The sequence below is a fragment of the Elephas maximus genome, chromosome 1 (genome assembly GCF_024166365.1).
Source record: "Elephas maximus indicus isolate mEleMax1 chromosome 1, mEleMax1 primary haplotype, whole genome shotgun sequence".
Taxonomy (NCBI): domain Eukaryota; kingdom Metazoa; phylum Chordata; class Mammalia; order Proboscidea; family Elephantidae; genus Elephas; species Elephas maximus.
Window position 1 is genome coordinate 89,953,411 of NC_064819.1, and position 15,859 is coordinate 89,969,269.

Genomic DNA, 15,859 nt, shown 5'->3' on the forward strand with positions numbered 1-15,859 from the left:
AACCATCGGAGGCTCAGACATATATGTGTTTTTATAAATCATTTGATTGTTAAGTAAGCTTATGTCAGCTGAGTTTTGCGATTGTAGAAACAGATATTTATTTTAAAAAAATTAGGTTAAATTAGTAGCCTTAGCTATAGGTAGCAGAAAATGAATCTGGGTAATTTTAGAGAAGAGAAATTTATTAAACAATATTGGGGCATGTAGAGCACCATGAGGGAGGGTCATAAGTATCTACCCTCCTGTAAAGTCTGGAGGTCCTACTGTATTGCCAAGAAGGGGCAGGTTGGGAGTCAGCATGGGAGCTGCAGCAGGAGGGAGGAGGAAGTGGAGGCATTACCAGAACTTGAGGGGATTGGTGGAATTGTCAGTATGTAAATGGAACATGTCATGCATGCACAAGTACAAGCTAGCATTCCTGGGTCAGGAGGTGTGGGGAAATTTGCTTTGATAGTTCATTTAAAAATGTTTTGTTGGGAAATAGGACCAAATAATAGAAGATCCCTATATCCTGTATATACATGCATCAGTACAAGAAAGTTGAAGTAGATTGCCAATATTATGTGCTCAGAATCCTCGATATAGCAGGGACAAAGCAGTTTACAGCTAGATTTTTTAATATAACAAATGGCCAAGAGTTTTAGCTAATATATTCTGTTACTGCTCAGTTCACGTTTAATGACTTTACAGAACCTGAGGGAACAGATTTTATGGGTTAAGGATGTACTAATGAGTTTGGCTGGAAATAAGTGTGAACCAGAATATAAGTAAGCAAGATGGTGGTGGAACTGTTCCTCTTTAGAATCTTTTACAAAATCAGAGACTGATGTTAAGGAGCCCTGGTATTGCGATGGTTAAACATTTGGCTGCTAGCCAAAATGTCAGAGGTTTCAACCCCCCAGCTGTCCTGCTGGAGAAAGATGTGGCAGACTGCTTTTATAAAGATTACAGCCAAGGAAACCCTATGGGGCAGATCTGTTTTGTCCTGTGGGTTGCTGCGAGTCAGAATCAACTCAAGAGCAATGGGGTTTTGTTTGTTTACGATCTTACTAGACAGATAAACAGAAGAAAAATGATAAGAGGGAGATCACAGAATCTCTGGTGGACTGGAAGCAAGTTGGCCACATACTAGGAACAGTGCCCACAATCATGTTATAGAAACAATCCCATGAAGATAGCTGCTGCTGCAACTGCTAGTGCTACTTGGCCTGAGGACACCATTGGTGATGGACAGTGACCACTGCTGCCAGGACCATTTCCTCTGCTACCTTTGAAAATGGGATGTTGCTGTTGCTGCTACTGGAACAATTGTTATAATAGATTCTTTTTTTTTTTTTCTGTCTTCCTTTTTTTTTATATATAATTTTTATTGTGCTTTAAGTGAAAGTTTACAAATCAAGTCAGCTTCTCATACAAAAACCCATATACACCTTGCTACGCACTCCCAGTTACTCTCCCCTAATGAGACAGCCCGCTCTCTCCCTCCACTCTCTATTTTCGTGTCCATTTCGCCAGCTTCTAACCCCCTCTACCCTCTTGTCTCCCCTCCAGGCAGGAGATGCCAACATAGCCTCAAGTGTCCACCTGCTCCAAGAAGCTCACTCCTCACCAGCATCCCTTTCTAACCCATTGTCCAGTCCAATCCATGTCTGCTGAGTTGGCTTTGGGAATGGTTCCTGTCCTGGGCCAACAGAAGGTCTGGGGGCCATGACCACTGGGTTCCTTCTAGTCTCAGTCAGACCATGAAGTCTGGTCTTATGAGAATCTGGGGTCTGTATCCCACTGCTCTCCTGCTCCCTCAGGGGCTCTCTGTTGTGTTCCCTGTCACGGCAGTCACCGGTTGTAGCTGGGCACCATCTAGTTCTTCTGGTCTCAGGATGATGTAGTCTCTGGTTCATGTGGCCCTTTCTGTCTCTTGGGCTTGTAATCACCTTGTGTCCTTGGTGTTCTTCATTCTCCTTTGATCTAGGTGGGCTGAGACCCATTGATGCATCTTAGATGGCTGCTTGCTAGTGTTTAGGACCCCAGATGCCACTCTTCAAAGTGGGATGCAGAATGTTTTCTTAATAGATTTTATTATGCCGGTTGACTTAGATGTCCCCTGAAACCATGGTCTTCAGACCCCTGCCCCGGCTACTCTGGCCTTCGAAGTATTCAGTTTATTCAGGAAACTTCTTTGCTTTTGGTTTAGTCCAATTGTGCTGACCCCCCCTGTATTGTGTACTGTCTTTCCCTTCACCTAAAGTTGTTCTTATCTACTAATTAGTGAATGCCCCTCTCCCTCCCTCCCTCCCTCCCCCTTCTCGTAACCACAAAAGAATGTTTTCTTCTCAGTTTAAACTATTCCTCAAGTTCTTATAATAGTGGTCTTATACCATATTTGTCCTTTTGCATCTGACTAATTTCACTCAGCATAATGCCTTCCAGGTTCCTCCATGTTATGAAATGTTTCACAGATTCCTCACTGTTCTTTATCGATGTGTAGTATTCCATTGTGTGAATATACTGTAATTTATTTATCCATTCATCCATTGGTGGGCACCTTGTTTGTTTACATCTTTTTGCTGTTGTAAACAGTGCTGGAATAAACATGGGTGTGCGCATATCTGTTGGTGTAAAGGCTCTTATTTCTCTAGGATATATTCCAAGGAGTGGGATTGCTGGATCAAGTGGTAGTTCTATTTCTAGCTTTTTAAGGAAGCGCCAAATCAATTTCCAAAGTGGTTGTACCATTTTACATTCCCACCAGGAGTGTAGAAGTGTTCCAGTCTCTCCACAGCCTCTCCAATATTTATTATTTTGTGTTTTTTGGATTAATGCCATCCTTGTTGGAGTGAGATGAAATCTCATTGTAGTTTTGATCTGCATTTCTCTAATGGCTAATTATCGTGAACACTTCCTCATATATCTGCTAGCTACCTGAATGTCTTCTTCATTGAAGTGTCTATTCATATCTTTTGCCCATTTTTTAATTGGGTTATTTGTCTTTTGCAGTTGAGTTTTTGCAGTATCATGTAGATTTTAGAGATCGGGCGCTGATCAGAAATGTCATAACTAAAAACTTTTTCCCAGTCTGTAGGTAATCTTCTTACTCTTTTGAGGAAGTCTTTGGATGAGCATAGGTGTTTGATTTTTAGGAGCTCCCAGTTATCTAGTTTTTCTTCTACATTCTTTATAATGTTTTGTATACTGTTTATGTCATGTATTAGGGCTCCTAACATTGTCCCTATTTTTTCTTCCATGGTCTTTATCATTTTAGATTTTATACTTAGGTCTTTGATCCATTTTGAGTTAGTTTTTGTGCATGGATTGAGGTATGGGTCTTGTTTCATTTTTTTGCAGGTGGATATCCAGTTTTGCCAGCACCATTTATTAAAAAGACTGTCTTTTCCCCATTTAACTGGGGGCCTTTGTCAAATATTAGCTGCTCATATGTGGATGGATTTATGTCTGGATTCTCAATTCTGTTCCATTGGTCCGTGTATCTGTTGTTGTACCAGTACCAGGCTGTTTTGACTACTGTGGCGGTATAATAGGTTCTAAAATCAGGTAAAGAAAGGCCTCCCACTTTGTTCTTCTTTTTCAGTAATGCCTTATTTATCCAGGGCCATAATAGATTCTTTAAAAGCCCCAGTTCTTCATGCAGTTAACCCCTGAATCAAAATCCAGCATAAGCCCGTCTGATTGCCAGAGTGTAGGGTACATGCCTGTGCCCCAGAAAGGCATGCACCCTACAGGGACTGGAAAAGTGTGTTTTCAGCTTCTCCAGTAAGAGGTGGTTTCATCAAGATTCTTGTAGTATAGCATTCCCGAGACGTGGAAGCACATACTAGTTACCTAAAGAATGATGGAAGTTACATTATAATCCATTCCTTTGCCTGCCAAACATCAACATCCATCCTTCTTCCCATACTTAAATATCCAAAAAACCAGTGGAAAAAAATGCTCCCATCTAGCATCATGCATACAACCCAAAACATGCTCACCTTCTGCCTAAGGGAGACACCAAAGCTTCATCAGTTATTATATCTAACTCAAAGGTCAGGATATTTTGCTGAAGTCTACTCTAGGAGCTCCATTATGGCTACATATAAAAATTCTTGTGATTTTGTATGTCTGTATATACAGATACATATGTAGTGTATATATAGTCAGAACCGACTCAACAGCAACAGGTATATGTAGTATAATATAAAAAACCCCAAAGCCCATTGCCTATATATAGTATATATAATATAAAGTTAGCTACCATCAACATACCCCACATAAAATAGTAGTAGAAAGGATAAAGAAGAAAAGATGAAATGTTAAAAAGAATAGATGAACTCATTTTATTAGTGGTATAGCAAGTATGAAAATATGGGTCGATAAAGCATTCTCAATTTTATAGTTGGTCAGGGCTCTGGAGTAAGTTTCTTTTTTCATATTCCTGATTTCCTTGCTCATTCCAAGACCAGCAGCTTTTGGGTGATAGGTTAAAAGATAAAAGAATTGATTTTCTTTTTACTTCCACATTCTGGGCCCATTCCCAGAAACCTGTATATCTCCAAAGCTCCTGTGACCAGACCTCCAATTTTGTTCTTTCACATAATTGGCCATCAGGCAAACACTTGGCCACTCCCTGTGAATTGATGTAACCATAACATCAGACATTACTCAACTTCCAGACAAACTGGGCAATGAGCTATACCTTTCAAAATTCTGTACAGTGTTCACATTTTTACTTATCTATTGTCCTTTAGCCAAAAAAAAAAAAAAGATCAAATCAGTAGAAATCTTAGCACACACACATCCCTGGGCCCAGGAAATTTCTTAGGGGAAGTTCTATGAAGCAAGGAAAAAATAATTCCAATCTTAACACAGGTTCCTCCAGCAAACAGAAAAAAAATTTATATACTCCAGTTCATTTTATGAGGTTAGTATGACCCTAGTGTTACAGTGGTTAAGAGCTTGGCTGCCAACCAAAAGTTCAGCACTTCAAACCTACCATCCATCCCTTAGAAACCTTATGGGGCAGTTCTACTCTGTCCTGTAGGGTCACTAGGAGTTGGAATCAACCCGAAGGCAATGGGTTAGGTTTTGGTTTCTTTTGGTTTTAGGGTAACCCTAAGGAGTCCTGGCAGTTAAGTGCTCAGCTGCAAACCTAAAGGTTCGAGCCCAGCCAGAGGCTCTATGGGAGAAAGATGTGATCTGCTTCATAAAGATTACAGCCTAGGAAACCTATGGGGCAGTTCTCCACTGTTACACGGGGTTGCTACAAGTCAGAATCGACTCAACGGCACCCAAAAACAACTGCCTTAGGTTGGGTTCTTTAGAGAAGCAAAGCCAGTGAAATGCATATATATATGTATATGTATATCGTGGGTTTTCTGGGTATGTGTATATAGAGTGCTCTATCTTAAGGAAATAGCTCACACTTTTGTAGAGGCTGGAAAGTCCCAAGTCCGTGGCTCAGGCATCAGGCTGTACACTTTTCCTGACTCACATAGCTGCAGGGTCTAATGAACCCAAGATTGGCAGGTCAGATGGCAGGCCACTGGTTCACAGGCTGTGGAGGCTAATAAATCCCAAGATCAGCAGGCAGTACGGCAGGCCACTGGCTGAAGTCCCAAGAACCAGAGGTTAGATGATGATGAGCTGGATGCAGTATATGGAGCAAGTGAGCAGACTTTGCCAGAACATTCATATATATATTGGATGTAGGCCATACCCCTAAGGAAACTCCCCTTACAACTGATTGGCTGTTCACATCAAAGCACATCATGGAGGATGCATACATCATTTCACAACTGCCAAACTACATCATTACGTAACTGCCAAACCACTGAGAATTATGGCCCAACCAAGTTGACACATAACTTTAGCCATCACAATAATCATTATTCCAAAACTGTCAAACACAATAAAAGAAGGAAAATGACTGGTAAATGTCCCTCATGAACAAATTCCTAGGAAAAATACTAGCATACTGAATTCTGCAGTATATTTAAGGATAATAAACTCATGAATTTTGTCCTCAAGAATGCAAGATTGATTTAACATTAGAATATCAATTGTTGTAATTAACCACCTTAAAGAATATAAGAACAATATGATAGATACAGAAAAAAATTGATAAAATTCAACATATTTCATGGTAAAGATATATCACAAACTAAGAATAGAAAGAAGCTTCCTTAATGTGATACAGACTAAATAGTTGAATATAAATATTTAGGTTAAATATTCGATAGTGTATTTGTTTTTATTTGGAGTATACTCTGTCAGTTTATTTAAAATATTACATTTGACATAAATTTACAGATAATTCAAAATTACTTGGTTTTTTTTTTTTTTGGAATCTATAAAAGTTAAGTCAAATTTGGAGTAAAATTAAAGAAATGGCAATCTAGGTCCCAGTCAAGCCTCCTCTCCCACAAGACAAGAGGGTTCAACTCCAGCAGAAGGGCCATTGTTCTTAGCAGTTTTGCTGAAATAGCAGGAAATTATGAAGTTGGCTGAGAGGAGGGTAGCAGTCACTAGGGGTAATAACTCTTTTTATTCCAAAGCTCCACTGAAAAAAATACCAAAAACAAAAATCTCAAAAACCTGTCAATACCAAATGCTGGCAATAATGTTGAGCAACTGGAACTCTCATACACTGCTGGTAGAAATACAAAATGGTAAAACTACTTTGGAAAACATTTGGCGAAGTCATATAATGTTAAACTTACAATATGACCCAACAATCTCATTCTTAGCTGTTTATCTAAGAGAAATGAACACTTAGGTTCACACGAAAATCTGCTCACAAAATTTTTTTGCAGCTTTATCTTAATTATCAAAAACTTGACTTGGATCCACAATCAACACCCAACGATGTGTTGCATTGGGCAAATCTGCTGCAAAAGACCTCTTTAATGTGTTAAAAAGCAAAGATGTTACCTTGAAGACTAAGGTGTGCCTGATCGAAGCTGTGGTGTTTTCAGTCATCTCATACACATGTGAAAGCTGGACAGTGAATAAGCAAGACTGAAGAAGAATTGACACCTTTGAATTATGGTATTGGTGAAGAATATTGAATATACCATGGACTGCCAAAAGAACGAAAAAACCTGTCTTGGAAGAAGCACAGCCAGAATGCTCCTTAGAAGCAATGATGGTGAGACTACTTTTCACATACTTTGGACGGGTTGTTAGATGGGATCAGTCCCTGATCATGCCTGGTAAAGTAGAGGTTCGATAAAAAAGAGGAAGGCTGGCGATGAGATGTATTGACACGGTGGCTGCAACAGCACACTGAAGCATACCAACGATTGTGAGTATGACGCAGAATTGGGCAGCGTTTTGTTCTGTTGTACTGACCTTCATAGGGTCTGTATGAGTCAGAACTGACTTGACAGCACCTAAAAACAACATCAAAAATTGATAATACAGCAACAACCAAAAAATATATATGTGAGTATTTATGTATGTATGTAGGCACATATGTGTATAGGTATGTATATGTGAGTACATATATGTGTACATATAGGTGTATGAGCATGTGTATACATGTATGTGACTGTATGCACATATATTCATGTATATAATAAAGCACATAGGAGCCACAATAACAGATACTCCTTAGACATAACCAAACACTTCATTGGATTGGTTTCAGGGTTTGAAGGTTTATAACCATAGTCTCATGGAACATTTTGATCAGTTGGCATAATACAGTTTATAAATTTTATGTTCTACATCTTAGTTTGGTGAATAATGTCTGGGGCTTTAAAAACTTGTGAGTGGCCATCTATGAGACAACTATTGGCATCTGCTCATTCAGAACAAAAGAGAAAGAAGGAAACCAAAGACTAGTTGAAAAAGAAGAAGCTAGTCTACAAGACTAGGAATCGACACAAAACACAGCCTCATGTACCCTGAGACCAGAACTAGATGGTGCCCTTCTACCACTACCAACCATTTTTGATCGGGGCTGCAATAGATGGATCTTGATAGAATGGGAGAATTTATGGGACAGAACCTCAAATTCCTAAACAACTATGATGAAAAAAAAAAAAAAAAGCTTGCTAGACAAGTTAAGACTGGAGAACTCTCCAAGATTATTGCCCAGAGATACTCTTTATGCCTTGAAGTGAAACTAGCCCCGAGCTCATCTTTTAGCTAAATAACAGATTGGGTCACAAAATAAAGAATATCACTGTGCTCCTTTAAAAAGTCATCTATATGAGACAGAATGGTCAACAATTACTTTAAAACAAAAACGAGAATTTAAGGGGGCAGGGAAACTAGATTAATGGAAACGGAACAACCAGAATGGAAATACTGAGAATGTTCACACTTTGTGATTAATGTAAACAATGTCATTGAACAATTGTGTAGAAATTGTTGAGTGGGATCCTGAACTGCTGTGTAAACCTTCAATGAAAACACGATAAAATATTACTTAAAAAAGGAAGAAAAAAGAAAGAAAACCCTGTGGAACACAGTTCTGCTTGGCACATATGGGGTCACACATAGGGTCGCCAGGAGTCAGAACCTACTCGAAGGCAACTGATATAAGTGTTGAGAGTCTTCAGGACCCAATACCCATGGAGAGTATTTACCCTCAAGACTCCTAAAATAGTAGTTTTTCTAAAATTTGCATAATATATTGTAGTAGCACTCTCTAAGATCCTTACCTCTTGGTATTCACACCCTCATGTACCCCTCCGCAGTGAATCAGGGGTGGTCTGCATGACCAATAGAATACCGCATAAGTGACTGTGTGTCTTCAGAGACTTTAGCTTCGTTATAAAAGGCATTGAAAAAAAAGGGGGGCAGGGAGGAAAGATGGTGGCTTTGTGAGACACATCATACCTTACACCCAAGAAACTAACTGAAAAAGATAAAGATGCAGGTAACAATCTTGAAACCCTAAGTATCAAATGAACGGATAAAGAATTAGATCGAATACTGATTAGAAGAAGAAACTGAATGAAAACAGTGAACAAAGATACAGAGTGAAGGGGCCCTGCCAGCTGGCCCAGCAAAGTGTGGCCATCTTGAAACAAAGTCAGCAGTGACTCCAGGTGTGGATCACAGGAAGGCAACTTCACAGAATTTCCAATACAAGACAAACTGTGGAGACATACCCAGAGTGAAGCAAGGTGAGCAGGACATAAACCAGAGCTAAGGAGGGAAAGTACAGGGAGGGCGAGAGACCCACCTGTCATCCACAGAACAGGGAGGGAGCCAAAATCCAGAGAAAGGGTGACTCGCCAGTGGTGGTCCCCAACCATTAGGGCAGATGGCATGAACAGAGTAATAGATCCATAGAGTGTCAGCAGAAGCTCCCCTCCTTGACTGGACCCCAGGCAACCCACCCCTCCTTGCACTTGGTCGGAGCCAGATCATGATCACTAGCTGCAGCCAATTGGAAGTGCCCAGGAACTTTTACCTGGTAACTAGAGGAGCACAATTCCTCTCCTCTCATCCTCCTGATGATTAGCAGCATGAACTCCCTCTTTCCTGTTGCTCCAACCATGGGGACCACACTTCGAATACCCCTCTTCCCCCTCAACCTAGCCCTGTCCAGCGGCCTCTCTGAGTAACTGGCAAGAAGTGGAGGGTGAGTGTTCTCTGGCCGGCTGCCCTGCCCCTAGTGCCAGTGGCCAACCGAAGAGGCATAAGAGTACTACAGCACTCCAGGCCACACGACCTGCCCCAATCCTACCTCCCTGCCAAGTGGGCCAGCACCCAGCCACGTACCCTATCCCAAAGCTGCCCACTCACCGAACAGGTGGGGAGTACTCTTCTACCCTGGTTACATGCCTCACCTCCAGCCTCACCCATCCACAGTGTGAGCAGAGAGTGCCCCAGACCCACCATCCCACCCACCTCGATTTGGCAGTGAGCCCCCCAGTGCCCCTGGTTGCCTGTCCTACCCCTACCCCACCCACCTGCTGAGCAGTGGAGAGCATGTCAGCACCCTTGACCACCAGCTACACCCCCTGCCCACTGCCCCACCCACTAGGTGACTGTGAGCACTCCTGTGCAGGTGGACTGAGGACAGGTGGTGACCAGCACCTGCCAACGCTGCCCTCAGCTGTCTTGTATGTCCAGTGGGCAGTGACAATGGCTCACCCTGACTGCCACCGCCCACCTCACCCAGAGACAGGAGGTGAATTCTCCCACTTCACCAGAGGACCAGTCAGCTTAGCATGCTTGACCTACCCACCATAATATATCAAAACAAAACAAAGCAAAAAATATAAGTCAATAATCAAATAAAATAAAACTCAATGCCTCAGAGACAGCAGACAATATCAAACCATATAAAGAAACAGGACAAGATGGCTCAAGCAAGTGAACAAAACTAAGTAGAAGAAAACCTTCCTGAGGAAGAAATGGTAATGGAACTACCTGATAAGGAATTCAAAAGACTTATTGATAAGACCCTCACAGAGATCAAGGAAAACACAGACAAAACCAAGGAAAACAGACAAAAACCTAGAAGAATTCAGAAAAACAATACAAGAACAAAAAGACAAAATAGACAAGTAGTAACCATACAAAAACAGCAACTAGAAATCCAGAGGATTAACAATAAAGTATCAGAAATAGACAACTCAATGGTAGGATGTAGAAGCAGAATTGAGTCAATGGAAGAAAGAATCAGCAAATACAGGGCAAATCTCTTAATACTAATTTTAGGAACCATCAGGAAAAAAATGAAGAAAGCAAAAGAGTTATGTGAGACACTCTCAAGAGAAATAATTTACATGTGATTGGAATTCTAGAATAGAAGGAGACAAAAAAAAAAAGCACAGAGAATTTTTGAAGATTTGGTGGCAGAAAATTTCCCTAGTATCATGAAAGATAAGGTCTCCATCCAAGAAGCTCAACAAACCCCATACATGATAAACCCCAACATAGAGTCACCAAGACATATCATAATCAAACTTTCCAAAACCAAAGACGAAGAAAAGTCTGAGAACAGCTAGTGAGATACAAAATATCTCCAACAAAGGGGCACCAATAAGGCAAAGCTCTGATTTCTTGGCAGAAATCATGCAAGCAAGAAGGCAATGAGATGACATATATAAAACCCTGAAAGAAAAGAATTGCCAATGAAGAATTATATATCCAAACAAAATTGTCTCACAAATATGGTGGCGAAACTAGGACATTCTCAGATAAACAGAAATTAAGGCAATTTGTAAAAACCAGACCAACCTTACAAGAAATATTAAAGGGAGTCCTTGGGACAGAGAATCAATGACATCAGACAACAACCCGAGATTAAGACACTCGACACCACCACACAGATACCAACCCAAATAAAGAATTCTCAGAAGCAAAATAAAGTTATGAAACTAAAAACAGGAAGCCAGAATGTCAATCTGTAAGTGACGATAACTTCAAAACAAAAAGGGGAAATAAATGGTGTAGTCACAGAAATCATACATGAAGAGGAAGTCAAGGTGATAGCAAGAAATAGCATGCTGTTATAAACTTAGGAAGAAAAACATAATTTTCAGAGTAACCTCAAAGAAAAGTAATGAACCTACTCACCAAAATAAAAAAAGACTCAGTAAACACAAAAGCAACGACAGTGAAGGAAATGAAATGAAAATCCTCAAACAAAAAGAAGTCAGCACAGAAAATTAAACAGAACAAAGAATCTGTCAACACCACAAAAAAAAGCATAACAAAATGGCAGCAGTAAATTCATACCTATTGATACTCACGCTGAATGTAAATGGCTTAAATGTACCAGTCAAGAGACAGAGAATGGCAGAATGGATTAAAAAAAAAAAAAAAAGACCCATCAATATTTTGCACACAAGAGACACACCTTAGACACAGAGACATAAATAGGATAAAACTAAAAGGATGAAAAAAAATATATCAAGCAAACAGTGACCAAATAAAAGCAGCACTGGCAATATAAATCTCTCATCAAATAGACTACAAATAAAAATCCAGTATAAGACGAAAGGAAGGGCATTATATAATGATTAAAGGGACAGCCCACCAAGAGGACATAACCATAATAAATATTTATGCACCCAACGACAGAGCTGCAAAATACATAAAACAAACCAACAGTACTGAAAAGAGATTGTTCTACAATAATAGTAGGAGACTCTAACACACCACATTTGACAATGGACAGATCAACTCAAAAGAAACTAAACAAAGGTACAGAAGATCTAAAAAACAGAATCAACTAACTTGACCTCATAGACGTATACAGAACACCCCACTCAACACATTACACATTTTTCTGCAACACACATGGATCTTTCTCCAGAATAGACTATATTTTAGGCCACAAAGCTAGCCTCAATGAATTAAAAAACATAGAAACGATACAAACCATCTTCTCTAAGAACAATGGTACAAAACTAGAAATGAAAAACAGGAAGAGCAAGGGGAAAAAAATCAAATGCATGGAAAACAAATAACATCTTGCTTAAAAACCCCCAGGTAAGAGAAGAAATTAAAAAAGAAAGATAAAATTCCTAGAATCAAAGGAGAATGAACATACAACATACCAAAACCTTTGGGACACAGCAAAAAGCAGTGCTCAGAGGTCAATTTATAGCAATAAATGAAGACATCAAAAAAGAAGAAAGGGTCAAAATCAATAGCTTAACCCCACAACTCAACCAAATAGAAAAAGAGCAGCAAAAGAAGCCTACAGTCACCATTAGAAAAAAATAATAAAGATTAGAGGAGAAATAAATGAAACAAAAACAATAGAATCAACACGACTAGAAGTTGGTTGTTTCAGAGTATCAATAAAATTGACAAACCACTGGCCAAATTCATAAAAGAAAGGCATGAGAAGATACGAATAACCCAAATAAGAAATGAGATAGGTGACATTACAACAGAACCAACTGAGCTAAAAAGGATCATAACAGAATATTATGAAAAATTATACTCCAAAAAATTTTAAAACCTAGAAGAATGGACAAAGTTCTAGAAACTACCTACCTAAGCTAACACAAACTGAGGTAGAAAATATGAACAGACCCATAACAAAAGAAGAAATTGAAGAGGTCATAAAAAACTCCCAACAAAAAAAACTCCAGGCCAGACAGCTTCACTGGAGAATTCTACCAAACATTCAGAGAAGTGTTGACACCAATTCTATTCAAAACTATTCCAGAACATAGAAAAGGAAAGAATACTCCCTAATTCAGTCTATGAAGCCGGCATAACCCTGATACCAAAGCTAGTCAAAGGCACCACAAAAAAAAAAACAAAAACAAAAAACTGCAGACCAATATCCTTCATGAATATAGACACAAAGATTGTCGACAAAATTCTAGACAATCAACAGCATATAAAAAAAAAATCATGATCAAGTGGAATTCGTATCAGGAATGTAAGGATGGTTCAACATTAGAAAATCAATGTAACTCAAAACAAAGGACAAGAATCACATGATCACCTCAATCAATGTAGAAAAGGCATTTGATAAAATGCAAAAACGCTTTCCTGATTAAAAACTCTCAGCAACAGGAATAGAAGGGGAATTCCTCAACATAATTAAGGGCATATATACAAAACCAACAGCCAACATTTTTCTCAATAAAAGACTGAAAGCATTCCCCTTGAGGATGAGAGCCAGACATGAGTGCCCATTATCATCACTCTTAGTATTATACTAAAAATCATAGCCAGAGCAATAAGGCAACAAAAGGAAAATAAAGGGCATCCAAATTGGTAAGGAAGAAATAAAACTATCCTTATTCTCAGATGACATGATCCTTTACATAGAAAACCCCAGAGACTCCATAAGAAAGTTACTAGAACTAATAGAAGGGTTCAGCAAAGTGGCAGGGTACAAGATCAACATAAAAAATCAGTTGGATTCCTCTGCACCAACAAAGAGAACTCCAAAAAGGTAATCAAGAAAATATCATTTGCAATAGTCCCCTGTGTTAGTTATCTAGTGCTGCTATAACAGAAATACCACAAGTGGATGGCTTCAACAAACAGAAGTTTATTTCTCACAGAAGTCCAAATTCAGGGTGTCAGCTCCAGGGGAAGGATCTGAAAGGTCTTTTTCATCAATCTTCTCCTGGACTAAGAGCTTCTCAGCTCAGGGACCCCAGGTCCAAAGGATATGCTCTTTTCCTGGCACTACTTTCTTGGTGGTATGAGGTCCCAATGTCTCTCTGCTCGCTTCTACCTTTTATATCTCAAAAGAGTTTGGTTTAAGAAACAATCTAATCTCGTAGACCGAGCCCTGCCTCATTAACATACCTGCCCCTAATCCCATCTCATCACATCATAGAGACAGGATTTACAACACATAGGAAAATTACTTCAGATGACAAAATGGTGAACAATTCACATAATACTGGAAATCATGACCTAGCCAAGTTTACAGATTTTTGGGGGGGACACAATCAATCCATGACACTCCCCAAAGGATAAAGTACTTAGAAATATATCTAATTAGAACCATGAAAGACTTAAACAAAGGAAACTACAAAACACTACTGCAAGAAACCAAAAGAGACTTACATAAATGGATTGAATTGTGTGCCCCCAAAATATCTGTCAAATCGGCTAGGCCATGGTTTCCAGTATTGTGTGATTGTCCACCATTTTGTCATCATTTACAACACATAGGAAAATCATCTGGTGTGATTTTCCTATGTGTTGTAAATCCTACCTCTATGATGTTAGTGAGGCAGGCTTAGCGGCAGTTATGTTAATGAGGCAGGATTCAATTCACAAGATTAGGTTGTGTCTTAAGTCAACCTCCTTTGAGATGTAAAAGAGAGAAGTGAGCAGAGAGACATGGGGGACCTCAGACCACCAAGAAACAAGAGCCAGGAGAATAGCGTGTCCTTTGGACTTGGGGCCCCTTTGCTGAGAAGCTCCTTGACTGGGGAATATTGATGACAAGGAACTTCTCCCGGAGCCAACAGAAAGAGAAAGCCTTACCCTAGAACTGGCACCCTGAATTTGGAGTTTTAGCCTTCTAGACTGTGGGAGAATAAATTTCTCTTTGTGAAAACCAACCACTTGTGGTATTTCTGTTATAGAAGCACTAGGTTACCAGTACAACTACCCAAAGTGATCTATAGATATAATACAGTATCAATCCAAATTCCAACAACGTTCTTTAACAAAATGGAAAAACTAATCTCCAACTTTATGTGGAAAGACTCCTCAGATAGCTAGAACACTATTGAAGAAGCAGAACAAAGTAGGAGGTGTCTCACTTCCCCATGTCAGAATCTACTATACAGCCGCAGTAGTCAAAACAGTCTGGTACTGGTACAATGACAGACACATGGACCAATGGAACAGAATTGAGAATCCTGAAATAAATCCATTCATCTATAGACAGCCAGAAACTCTGGTGGCATAGTGGTTAAGAGCTATGGCTGCTAACCAGAAGGCTGGCAGTTCAAATCCACCAGGTGCTCCTTGGAAACCCTATGGGGCAGTTTTACTCTGTCCTTTAGGGTCGCTATGAGTTGGAATCGACTCAGCGGCAACGGGTTTGGTTTTTCTTGTATGGATAGCTGATCTTCAACAAAGGGTCAAAGTCCATTAAATGGGGAAGAGATAGTCTCTTTAAACAAATGGTGTTGGCAAAACTCGATATTCATCTGCAGAAAAATGAAACAGGGTACATACTTCACACCATACACAAAACTAACTCAAAATGGATGAAAGACCTAAATGTTAAACCTAAAACTACAAAGTTCATGGAAGAAATCACAGAGACAAAGCTAGGGGCCCTAATTTATAGCAAAAATAAACTATCAAACATAAGTAAAGATGCACAAACAACAGAAGAAAAACTAGATAACTGAGGCCTCCTAAAAATTAAATATTTATGGTCTTCAAAAGACTT